Source organism: Muscardinus avellanarius (assembly GCF_963383645.1).
Source record: "Muscardinus avellanarius genome assembly, chromosome: 8".
Classification (NCBI taxonomy): Eukaryota; Metazoa; Chordata; class Mammalia; order Rodentia; family Gliridae; genus Muscardinus; species Muscardinus avellanarius.
The window spans coordinates 87,458,176-87,470,363 of record NC_137794.1 but is presented as its reverse complement, the minus strand read 5'-3'; positions in this window follow the sequence as shown (position 1 = coordinate 87,470,363).

Sequence of the window (12,188 nt, the reverse complement as noted above, 5' to 3'; positions counted from 1 at the left end):
ATCTAATTTATTGGTTATAGTTCCTCATTTTATAGAAGATTTCAGATGCGTTTCTCCATCCAGAATCCAAGGGTGCGGGAGGAGTCCGGGAGGTCAGATGGAGCACAAGTGGGTGGGTAGGAACAAGACAAGAACAGGGAAGTCAAGAAAGAACAAGGAACAATAGACAAATGACAAATATTGACTAAGCTCTGTGATGGCAAATATGTGTGCACAGAGGTATCTTTTAACTCAGGGAGTGGGGCATATCTCTGTTGGTTTATAATGGAGACCCAGCCAGCCTCCACTCTGAGCATGATGATTAAAATCCAGACAACCTGCTTCTCCTTTCCTTTCCAGTGTAGATCTGCTCAAATGTGGGTTTAGAGAAACTTGTTTGACTAAGATTTCCACAAGTTAAAATATGACTCTAAATCGGGAGGCTGAGACAGGAGGATCATAGTTTGCGGACACCCTCAGCTACTTAGCGAGGCCCTTTGCAGCTCAGTGAGACCCTGTTTCAAAATAAAGAATAAAAAATAGGGCTGGGGATGTAGCTCAGAGGTAGAATGGCCCTGGATTCCATCCCCAGTACTGCAAAGAAAAGAAATAAAAAAAAGGAAGGAAGGAAGGAAAGAAGGAAGGAAGGAAGGAAGGAAGGAAGGAAGGAAGGAAGGAAGGAAGGGAAGGAGACTAAAGCTACTATACTGCCAGACATGGAGGCACACTCCTGTAACCCCAGTACTTGGGAGACAGAGACAGGAGGATCACAGGTTTGAGGCTAACTTCAGTAATTTAGTGAGAACCTGTTTAAAAATAAAATAAGACTGGGGGTATAGTTTGGAGGTAGAATGCCCTTGGGTTCAATCTCCAGCACTGCAAAATAAATAAGCAAAAAAATAAATACACAAATAAATAAAAATAAAACCATTGCTATTATGAAGAATAAGCCAGCCACCGTCCTTAGGGAATTTGCCATCATCTCCTTAGGGAGAGATGCCACCAGCCTGTGATATATGACAGATGGTGAATGTGGGATAAAGGAAACATCTGCAGTCCAGAAGCTCGCTGTGGGGTCAGATGCGGGGGATGTCTTAAGATGCTTCCCAACCAATTCTAGGGATTGGGCCATGGGCCTTGAGGACTGGACAGTCACAGGAATAGCTACTCCCACTGAGCTCTTACTCCAGGCCAGACTTGTGCCCGTCAGTCCTTCCCTGACGAATCCACCAGATTTTACAAAGGTGCCTTCCAGGTATCATTTAGACAAAGAGAGGGAGAGGACGAGGAAGAGTGCCAGGGACCAGGAGGCAGAGATTTTGCAATTATAGTGTTGGTGGTTGATCAAAATGAGGAGCAGCTAGCTACAAAAATATACATTGCCATGGGAAAATAAATTAATCTACCTTCAGCTAGATGTTGTAGGTAGGTCATACCTGTTGTCCTAGCTACTAAGGAGGCTGAGGCGCAATGATCATAAGTTTGAGGCCAGCCTGGGAAACTTAGTAAGACCCTGTCTCAAAAAAAGAAAAAAAAAAATTAAAGGGCCAGGAATAAGCCGGGCGTGGTGGCGCACGCTTGTAATCCCAGCATTCGGGAGGCTGAGACCAGAGGATCGTGGTTCATGCACATCCTCAGCTACTTAGTGAGGCCCTCTGCAACTCAGTGAGACCCAGTTTCAAAATAAAGAATAAAAAATAGGGCTGGGGCTGTATCTCAGAGGTCAAATGTCCCTGGGTTCCATCCCCAAACCTGGAAAAAAAAAAAAAAGGCTAGGAATAAAGCTCAGTAAGTGGTAGAATATTTGCCTGGCATATGCAAAGCCCTGAGTTCAACCCCCAGTACAGTACAACAATAAAAATTCATCTACTCTCTTGGAAAACTATCTGGGAGTATATATAAAAAATGAATGTATCTAGCACCGGGCATGGTGGCGCACACTTGTAATCCCCGCGCTTGGGAGGTGGAGACAGGAGGATCGTGCAGGTTCAAAGCCAGCTGCGCTGGCTTAAGAGACCCTGTTTCCAAATAAAAAGTATAAAATAAGTCTGGGAGTGTAGCCTGGAGGTAGAAGGGTTTCCAGGAACCCCAGTACTACCAAAAAACCAACAAACAAACAAAAAAAAAACAACAACAACAAAAACCCAAAACAAAAAACAAAAACAAAAAAAGAATGTATCTATAATTTATGACACAGTAATTCCACTCCATTGGTATATGCCCCAAAGAGAACACTTTTTTTTTTTTTTTTTTTTGGCGGGTCTGGGGATGGAATCCAGGATCCAGGGGCATTTAACCTCCGAGCTACACCCCTGCCCTATTTTTTTTATTCTTTTATTTTGAAACCGGGTCTCACTGAGTTGCAGGGCGCCTCACTAAGTAGCTGAGGCTGTCCGCGAACCACAATCCTCTGGTCTCAGCCTCCCAAATGCTGGGATTACAAGCGTGCGCCATCACGCCCGGCTAAGATATGATTACCTTTGGGGAAGACAATACAGCCAAAGATTAAGAGGGTGCATGAGGAGAACAGCCTTCGGGTGCCGTTAATTTCTTAATGTATAGGGGAGAGGGGAGAGTTTGCTTTTTGATATTTCACCAAGCTATACATACACTTATGATACATACACTGTTTCCTATATTTGCTATATAATAATAAAAATGTTTATAGAATGCATGGCATAATAAAAAAGGCTGTTGCTGAAACACGCAGGAAGGGCACCTTACTCAATTTGAGGGTCGGGAAAAGGGACTAAGTTCTTAGGGGATTCAGGGAAAAGATGCTGAGGGAGACCCTGAGGGTGCAGGTGGACTGTCCGGGAGGAGGTGGACATTGAAGGTGAAGCAGAAGAGAAGGCTTCCAAGTGTGGCCTCCGGTGCTGGTGGTGAGCTCAGTGAATGGGACATTTGCCAAAGGAGGGGTCTCAGGCAGCTCTGGATGAGAGAGCCCCGGCTCTACCAACCCGTTCTAGAGCTTTGGGCAACTTGTAGCTCAGGCAAACCCCACCTAACTTGTTTCTTCAGGAGATGAAATGCAGCCCCTGAGGATCTTTTTATAGTAATTCCTGAGACAGGGTAAGAAGGGATTGGAATTTGGAGAATGCTAATCAGCTTCTTCCTTCTCCACCCACTGCCCTTTCCCACTTCACTCCTTCCTAGATCATAGGAGAACAAAACACGATAAAGCACTGGGAAATAATTCTGAATAGGGAGACGGACCTATTCATGTTGTTCATTTCCTTCCCTTCCTCCCTTCCATTTCTTTTATTTTCATTTGTTTCTTTTTTTTTTCTTTTTTTTTTTCTTCTTTTTTTGGTGCTGGCGATTGAGCTCAGAGGCATTTTATTTCTAAGCTACACCTCTCAGCCCTTTTTATCTTTATTTTGAAACAAGTCTCACTAGGTTTCTGCGCATCTTGCTAAGTCGCTGAGGCTGGCCTCACACCTGCCATCCTCCTGCATCAGCTTCCTAAGCACTGGGATTACAGGCACGCATCACCACACCCGCTTTGTTCATGTTCTTGAAAATCATTTGGAAGGAGAAGCTTAGATTTCATGAAGGAGCTAGGGAGAGTTTTCAGGTTTTCCATGAGGAAAGCGAGGTGACCCAAAAGAGCATTCTGGTGGTTCTTCTAAGAGCATGCGAGTACGGAGGGCTTTGGAAATTTAAGAGGAGCCACTTAGGAGTCCTGTGACAGGTGTCCCAGTAATGGTGGCGGGGAAGCCTATACCCCTAGCCCTATTTTTTTTTTTTTTTTTTGAAACAGGGTCTCACTGAGTTGCAAAGGGCCTCACTAAATAGCCGAGCCTGTCCGCAAACTTGGATCCTCCTATTTCAGCCTCTCAAATGCTGGGAATACAACTGTGTGCCACCACACCCAGCTAAGAAGAGATATTTTGAAGGTTCTCAGCTCAACATGACTCAGGGAGTTATTGGAACCAGAGGAAGAAGGATGAATCCAAAGCAAAGTGCAGGAAACGTAATTTATTTCTTTAATCTAATTGACTTAACATATTAAAGTGTGTGTCACATCTGCAGTGGCTTCTAGGATGAAGCCTTCCACCACTGTCTTCAAGATCCCCAGCACATAATGAATCAGCCAATCACTAATCACCTAACTTAATTAGCAAGGCGAAATGTTTCAGGCTAGAGTCAATCTCTTCCCCTCCATCCTGTTAAGGAATTTCTCTCTTCATCCATCAAAAGTTCCTAAAATCCTATTCCACTTGTCTTGAACTTTGTGTCAGGAACATAGTGATGTTAATATTTCTCCAGATGTTAATCAGAACAATACTTCTACTAAGAGAAACACAGGCGGGTGTGGTGTTGTACCTTTGTAATCCCAGTACTTTGGGGGCTGAGGCAGGAGGATCACTGGTTCAAAGCAAGCCTCTGCAATTTACTGAGACTCTCAGCAACTTAATGAGATCACGTTTCAAAACAAAAAAATAAAAAGGGCTATAGCTCAGAGCTAGAATGCCTCCAGGGTCAATATCTAGTACCAAACCAAAGAGAAAAAGAGAGAGAGAAATATGATTATCCTGATGAATTAATTAAGCCCAACTTGAGATACTTTTCTCATGAAATGAAAATTGTTAACTAATCACCCAGACCCAAAATTAAATGATTATTGCTTAGACGTCGCTGTGACTAGTTTAGCCACTATGTACTCGCTAGATAAGAGCACACTTAATTTACGTATGTTTTCTTTGCTTTCCATTGGTTTTCTGTGAAGGAATTTAGCAGCAAGACTTGAAACAATCTCTCGTGTTTACTTAGCATTTACCTGTTACGCTGTGTTCAGACATATCTGTGTGTGTTTGGATGTCCTGGAAACGGTGGACTCTGATGGGCTGGGTTCCCTATTTCCTCTTTTCTGCGTCCTCTGTCCTGTGCTCCACCTGGTGTGTCCTACAGACACGATGACGGTGCTCTGACAGTATATGAGGTACAGACTGTTCACAAGAAAATGTACACCAAGATAGGTACTTCTTGTGAACAGACCAAGGGTCATCGGCATAAAGACAGCGTCACTTTATGTACACACATATAAAATGGATGAGTGGCTGCCAGATTGTTCGTGCTAATTCTGCTCTATCTTACTTTCCAGATATTTTTAATAATCTTTGACTCTTAACCTCGCGTTCCAGAGGCCGGGGTCACTACCCTTTCTAACCTGAACTAAATCATTTGATGCCAAGCAGGGCACAGTGTTGCAAGCACAGCTCAGCACAGATCTATCATTTCGGCAATAATGAAATTAAAGTTTATTTAATTAAATCCATTAAAATGAAGTCCAAAATAATTTGGGATCCAAATTGAAAACAACGACTGCATTTTCCTCCATCAAATCATTTAAGAGAGACATAAAGAAATGATCTCATGGTCAAATTAAATTACATGCTACCTAATAATGAACACTTTAGGAAAAAACATATTTTTTTCAAATCTGGCAAATAGAGAATTATTAAAAATATAGCTAAGGAGGAGAAATGAATGTGACTGAAATGATGTTTCCTTAAATTTTTTTTCCTGTACAAAGATAATATCTCCATGGTTAAATAAATAAAAACGCAATGTGTCAAAAGTGGTAATAATTTCACAATCACCTATCTTGACCATTCCCATCCCAATTTCTTGTGGCTGGAGATAACCCAGTTAGCTTTTCTGGTGTATTCTTTCAGAAGTTTGATATACAAGCATAGAGGCTTCCAATATAGAATATAGATGTTTCTAAATTAGCATTTAAAGGAGTTGGTTCTCAATCTTTCTGCTAAGATTACTTTTGAGTTGTAAAGAAGAAAAGCAGGAGAGGGATCTGGTTGATGTGTGTGTGTGTGTGTGTGTTGCTGGGGATTGAACCCAGGGACTTTCTACCTCTGAGCTATATCCCCAGCCTGGTTTTTTATTCTTTTTTATTTTTTATTTTTGGTACTGGGGATGGGACCAGGTGCATTCTACCTCTGAGAGACACCCCCAGCCCTATTTTTTTTTTTTTTTTAGTCTTTAAAAAAAAATTGGGGGGGGGTACTGGGGGTGGAACCCAGGGGCTTTTCTACCTCCAGGCTATACTCCCAGACCTATTTTATATTTTATTTAGAAACAGGGTCTCAGTTGCTGAGAGCCTCACTAAGTAGCTGAGGCTGGCTTTGAACCTGTGAGATCCTCCTATCTCAGCCTCCCAAACTCTGGAATTACAAGCATGCGCCACCACGCCCTGCTCAAGTCTTTATATTTTTTGAAACAGGGCCTCAATGAGTTGTGAAGGGCCTAAGTAGCTTAGGCTGTCCACGAACTGTGATCCTCTGGTCTCCACCTCCCAAATGCTGGGATTTCAAGTGCACTAACAAGCCTGGCCTATAATTTTGAGGCCAGGGTCTCATTAAATTATGGAGAGCCTCATTAAATAGCTTTAGGCTGTGTGCAAACCTGTGATCCTCCTGTCTCAGCCTCCCAAGTACTGGGATTACAAGCGTGCACCACCACGCCTGGCAAAATAGGTCATCTAAACTGTTCATGGTTTTGAAAAGTTTAAAAGCTCACTTTTGTGGTTATAGTGCTTAAAGGATTGGAGTGGGACTTGATCCCTACAGTACATGCCAACTTTTCATCTGATGTTGAATATAGGCACTCTGGTTTTCTGCTTCAGAAAACAACAAAACCAAAAGCAAGTAACCAGAAGCAGTGGGCTCTGAGACTGCAGCATGGCTTTCAAGGTTGTCCTTTGCAAGTTAGTATGATTTTTGCCTTGTCTACACAAGACTTTGGAACCTAACAGCTCACCCTTCACAATGAAACTTAGCTCTGAATCAGCATGGACACCAGCTCGAGTTACCTGTCCCTGTGTGTTTCTTCTGTGTCTAGGGCATACCTGAATGTTTCCCCAGGTTTCTGATGAAGGTGTTTGTTCCCTTCCTACCATTTCCACATTCCGGTGAGTCACTCTCCCTGAGAATTATCCTGTCCTTTCCAATGACACAGAGTTATACAAATGTCAGGGCTCAGAAACTCAGTGCCTTCAGGAGCCAGGCTTGCAGATCACACTAGAATAAGATAGAGTCATGGGCAATGCACTTTCTCTTAAAGGCACTGAAATTAAAATAATAAAAGTCAGGCCTGGTTGCATATGCCTGTAATTCCAGCACTTGGGAGGCTGAGGCAGGAGGATCACAGGTTCCAGGACAACCTCAATTAGCAATACTCTCAGCAACCTAGAGAGATCCTGTTTCAAAACAAAAAATAAAAAAGGCTGGGGGCATAGCTTGGAGGTAGAATGCCATATATATATATATGCACACACAGATATATGTATATATGTTCATATATAAATATAAATATATATGTATATATATTTACATAAATGAAAATGTAAAAGAAAAACTAGTGTTTGGCCAAATAAAAGGCATCTGTGGCAAGAAATATCTGCAGACTTTTTAAGTCTAATTAATCTCATATGCAATTATGTAAAATCCAATGAGTTGTTTCTTGATTTGCATTCTTGCGTACTTCTTATCTATGAGAAAAACAACAACAAAAATTCTTTAAACATTGTGGGTTAAAACTCTTCTCCTGAGCCAGGCATGGTGGTACAAGCTTTTAATTCCATTACTTGGGAGGCTGAGACAGAGGATCACAGGTTTGCAGACAGCCTCAGCTACTTAGTGAGGCCCTCAGCAACTTATTGAGACCTTGTTTCAAAATAAATAATAAACAACGGAGCTGGAGATGTAGCTCATAGGTAGAAAACCCCTGGGCTCAATCTCCAGTACCATTAAAAAAAAAAAAAAAAAAAAAAACCTCTTTTACTATGTGAAAGCTATCACTGATACAGTTTATGGGATTATTTATCTAGAAATACTAAGGAAGCAGCAGTCAAACCCTAAACCGTGTTTGAGAAATTAATTCAGCAAGGTGACATCATACAGCATTGACCTTCAAAACTCTATAATCGCTAATTCTATCCAGCAATAAAAGTTTAAAAAACATAACAGCAAAAATATTTTGTTTATAGCTACAGCAAAAATTTTAAAGCAGCCGGGCGTGGTGGCGCACGCATGCTTGTAATTCCAGCATTCAGGAAGCTGAGACCAGAGGATCGCGATTCATGGACAGCCTCAGCTACTTAGTGAGGCCCTCTGCAACTCAGTGAGACCCGGTTTCAAAATAAAAAATAAAAACTAGGGCAGGGGGTGTAGCTCAGATGTCAAATGCCCCTGGGTTCCATCCCCAGGCCCGCAAAAAAAAAAAAAAAAAAAAAAAAAGAGACAGGAAGATCGTGTCACATGATTACCTAAATAATGAGGTAGGTAATAGGACGTGAAGAATAAAGCAGAAGGCATACACCTTCTATGGGGCTTATGGCTGGAGCTTCTCCTGGAAGGAAAGGACTTGTGAGGGAGGAGGAGTAGGCTTTCAAGGAGGGAGAGACCACCCACATTCCCCAAATGCCTCCTGCTACCAAGAATCTTCTTAATCAACTAGAGAGGAAAACAGGTAAATGATTTTTATTCTCTTCTTACATAAGGTGACATCGACACTCTGAGAAGTTTAAGGGCCTAGACACCCGTGGAGTAGGTAGAAAGGTGGCCTTGGAGCCCGCTGTTTCTGCTGAAACCTTTTTTCTGGGCCAGGCCTGCTTTTATTGGGCAGTGAGTCAGGAAGCCACCACTGGGAAGACAGCGGCCAGCTCTTTTAGTTCCTGTCCATAGAGATTGCCTTTTTATGAGGCAGAATCCTGAAACTTGGGGGGGGGGGGTCACCAGTTAATAACTTTGGAACACTTGAATCAAACGTGAATGGGCCATTTTAAAGTAAGTAGCTCCATTAACATTTGCTAAGACTCTCCTAGGAGGCCGCTTCTTGTGTTTAATGGTGTTGGAGGCCTGGGTTTAAAAGGCCAGTGATACAGTCTCCATTCCACACAGAGCTGTTGTGAAAAACAAATAAAGCGGGAATTTTTTACATGTAGAGAATCTGTGTCACCAGTAATCCCAACAAGTTTAGAGGCAGGAGGACAGCAGGCTCTGGGCCAGACTGGGCAATTTAGTAAGACCCTTTCTCAAAGTGTGTGTGTGTGTGTGTGTGTGTGTGTGTGTGTGTGTGTTGCTAGCGATTGAACTCAGGGGCATTCTACCTCCGAGCTACACCCCCAACCCTATTTTATTTCTTCTGTTGAATGTAACAGGGTCTAGCTAAGTTGCTGACAGCTTCTCTAAATTGCTGAAGTTGGCTTCAAACCTGTGATCCTGCTGTTTCCTAGTACTGGGATTACAGGCATGCACCACCACACCTGGCTTTAAAATAAAAATTTTTAAAAGGGCTGGGGTGAAGCTTAGTGGTAGAGCACTTGCCTAGAATACACAAAGCCCTAAATTCAATCTTCAGTACTGAAGAAAAAAATAATTACTGTAAACATTTTATTTTTATTTTTTGACCTAAGTTTGTGAAATAACATCTATGTAAGTCTGCAGCGCCATCCAGTGGACACAGGGATGCATGCTATTGGGTTTTCTTGACTTCAGATGTAAGTAAATGTTCTGTTATTACAGGTCAGCTACCCAGGCCGTTAACATAATCAGTGTAGTTCTTTCAGTTTTCTTTTTTTCCTTTCTTTATTCTCTCTTCTTTTCTCATGTCCTTTCCTTTTTCCTTCTTTTCCTCTTCCTTTTTCTGCGATCCTGGGAGTTGAACCCATGAGCCCTCTATTATTAGCTACATCCCCAGTCCTTTTTATTTATGTTGAGACAGGATCTCACTTTTTTCCCAGGCTGGCCTCAGAGTTGTAATCCTCCTCCTCCAGCTTTTGAGTAGCTGGGATTACACATGTGCACTACCACACGCTGTTCTTCCAGCATTTTTATTTTTGAAAATTGTTCATAGAAAGTTTTGCCAGTGACGTTTATTTTCACAAATCATGACCAAGAAACTAAAGCACCATATTTCAGAATGAGAATTCACATCTTACCCGGAATGTTTCACCTTGTATAACTGTCCTTGTCTGAATTTCAATTTTGGATGTCTTATATTATCAGCCAGTTTTTGTTTAACACAGAAGAGAAAACTGGGGGCATCATGGGAGAGCTCCACTTCCTTCTTGATTTCCCCATAAGTTGTCCTGAAAATTGTCAAGCTCATACCTAAAACTTCTCTTGTTATAGTTCACTCATCTATAGGCACATCGTAACTTCCGTAACAATGCACTGAGCGCTTGTCAATTTGGGCCACCATGCTTGGTGCTATCAAGCATGTGCTACCTGAGGAGCAAAGCCGACTGTGGTCTCACCTCATGGACATTGCATTCTAGTTAGAGAGGTATTAATAATGAAGTGATCGCCACACACCTTGCCTCCCTTAGCTCAGAAATGAGAATATTTTATTTGTTGCAAAACAGCAAGGGTCAAATTTTTCCTCATGAAAATCTGAGTATTTGGAGACAGTGATTTTACAACGTAAAAACATAAAGCTCTTTTCTTTCTTTTGTGGTACTGGGGATTGAACCCAGGGGTGCTTTGCCACTGAGCTACATCCCCACCCTGCCTTACCCCTTTATTTTATTTTATTTTATTTTATTTTATTTTATTTTATTTTATTTTATTTTGAGACAGGATCTAAGTTGCCCAGGCTGGCCTCTTGCAATGCTCCTGCCTTAGCCTCCTGAGTATCTGAATCTCTTTTGTTTAAACCTGATAATTATCCCAAAGAAATTTCCTCCATGTTATAGTTTTACATGCTATATAGTGGGATTTGGAATCAGAAACACCAGGGTTTCTGAATCCTGCAGTCACTGTTCTTATGAACTTCAGCAAATGATTTTTTATCTTCCTGATACACAATTTTTATGAAATAGAAATAATGCACCTATCTTGAGGAGAGAAACCCATGACCACCACAGTGAATCATACCTAGTCTGTGATTTCTAAATAGTTTGCCCAAATGTCCACTCCTACAAACATTTCAAATGCACTGCTTCTATTGTACTGAAATGGTACTTAAAGTTCAAGACAGTGAGAAAAGCACACAAAAGTAGACCCAAAACAAGAAAGTTTTGTAAGACATAAACTTTGAAAATATAACGTATGATGCTATTAGGTTTAAATGCAAACACAAGCTATACATATTTCAAGGACATTCTATGGCTCTAAGTTCTCACTTGACCATAGAGTTGGACTAAGGCAGATGCTATAAATCTTTTTTTATACTTTTATTGGTGCAGTGCAAATATGCATCATGGTGAGATTAAAAGTGTTACAAACATACATGAACACAGTACTTGGTGTACTCCCCCCCCCCAGATGCTATAAACCTAATTGGCTGAATGAAGGAGGAAGCACAGGTTATTGTCTGTCTTAAGTCAGTCTCCATGACTACCTAGTAGAAGAAAAAGAACTAAAAATTTGTGATTTTTTTCTTGGTACTGGGGGGTTGAACTCAAGGGAGTTCAACTCAGAGTTCTACCTCTGATCTACAACCCCAGCCTATTTTATTTTATTTTATCTTGTTTTATTTATTTTGTAGTATTGGGGATAGAATCCAGGGGCATTCTACCTTCACACTACACCCCCAGCTGTATTTTTTAATTATTTATTTTTAAACAGGGTCTCACTGAGTTGCAAAAGGACTCACTATTGGGAGCCGGGCGTGGTGGCACACACTTGTAATTCCAGCACTTGGGAGGCTGAGATGAGAGGACTGCACAGGTTCGAAGCCAGCCTCAGCTACTTAGTGAGGCTCTTAGCAACTTAGTGAGACCCTGTTTCCAAATAAAATATAAAATAGGTCTGGGAGTATAGCCAGGAGGTGAAAAGCCGCTGGGTTACACACACACACACACACACACACACACACACACACACACATACACACACACATCTAAAGAATTGAATGCTTACAGTGAGAAAACATTTACTTTTTTTTGGGGGGGGTACTGGAAATGGAACCCAGGGACATTCTACCTCCGAGCTGCACCCCAATCCTATTTTTTTATTATTATTTTTTTTGCGGGGGTGGAACCCAGAGGCTTTCTACTTTCGGGCTAAACTCCCAGACCTATTTTTTTAATATATTTTATTTGGAAACAGGGTCTCACTAAGTTGCTGAGAGCCTCACTCAGTAGCTGAGGCTGGCTTTGAACCTGTGTGATCCTCCTGTCTCAGCCTCCCAAGAGCAGGGATTACAAGCGTGCGCCACCATGCCCGGCTTTATTCTTTATTTTG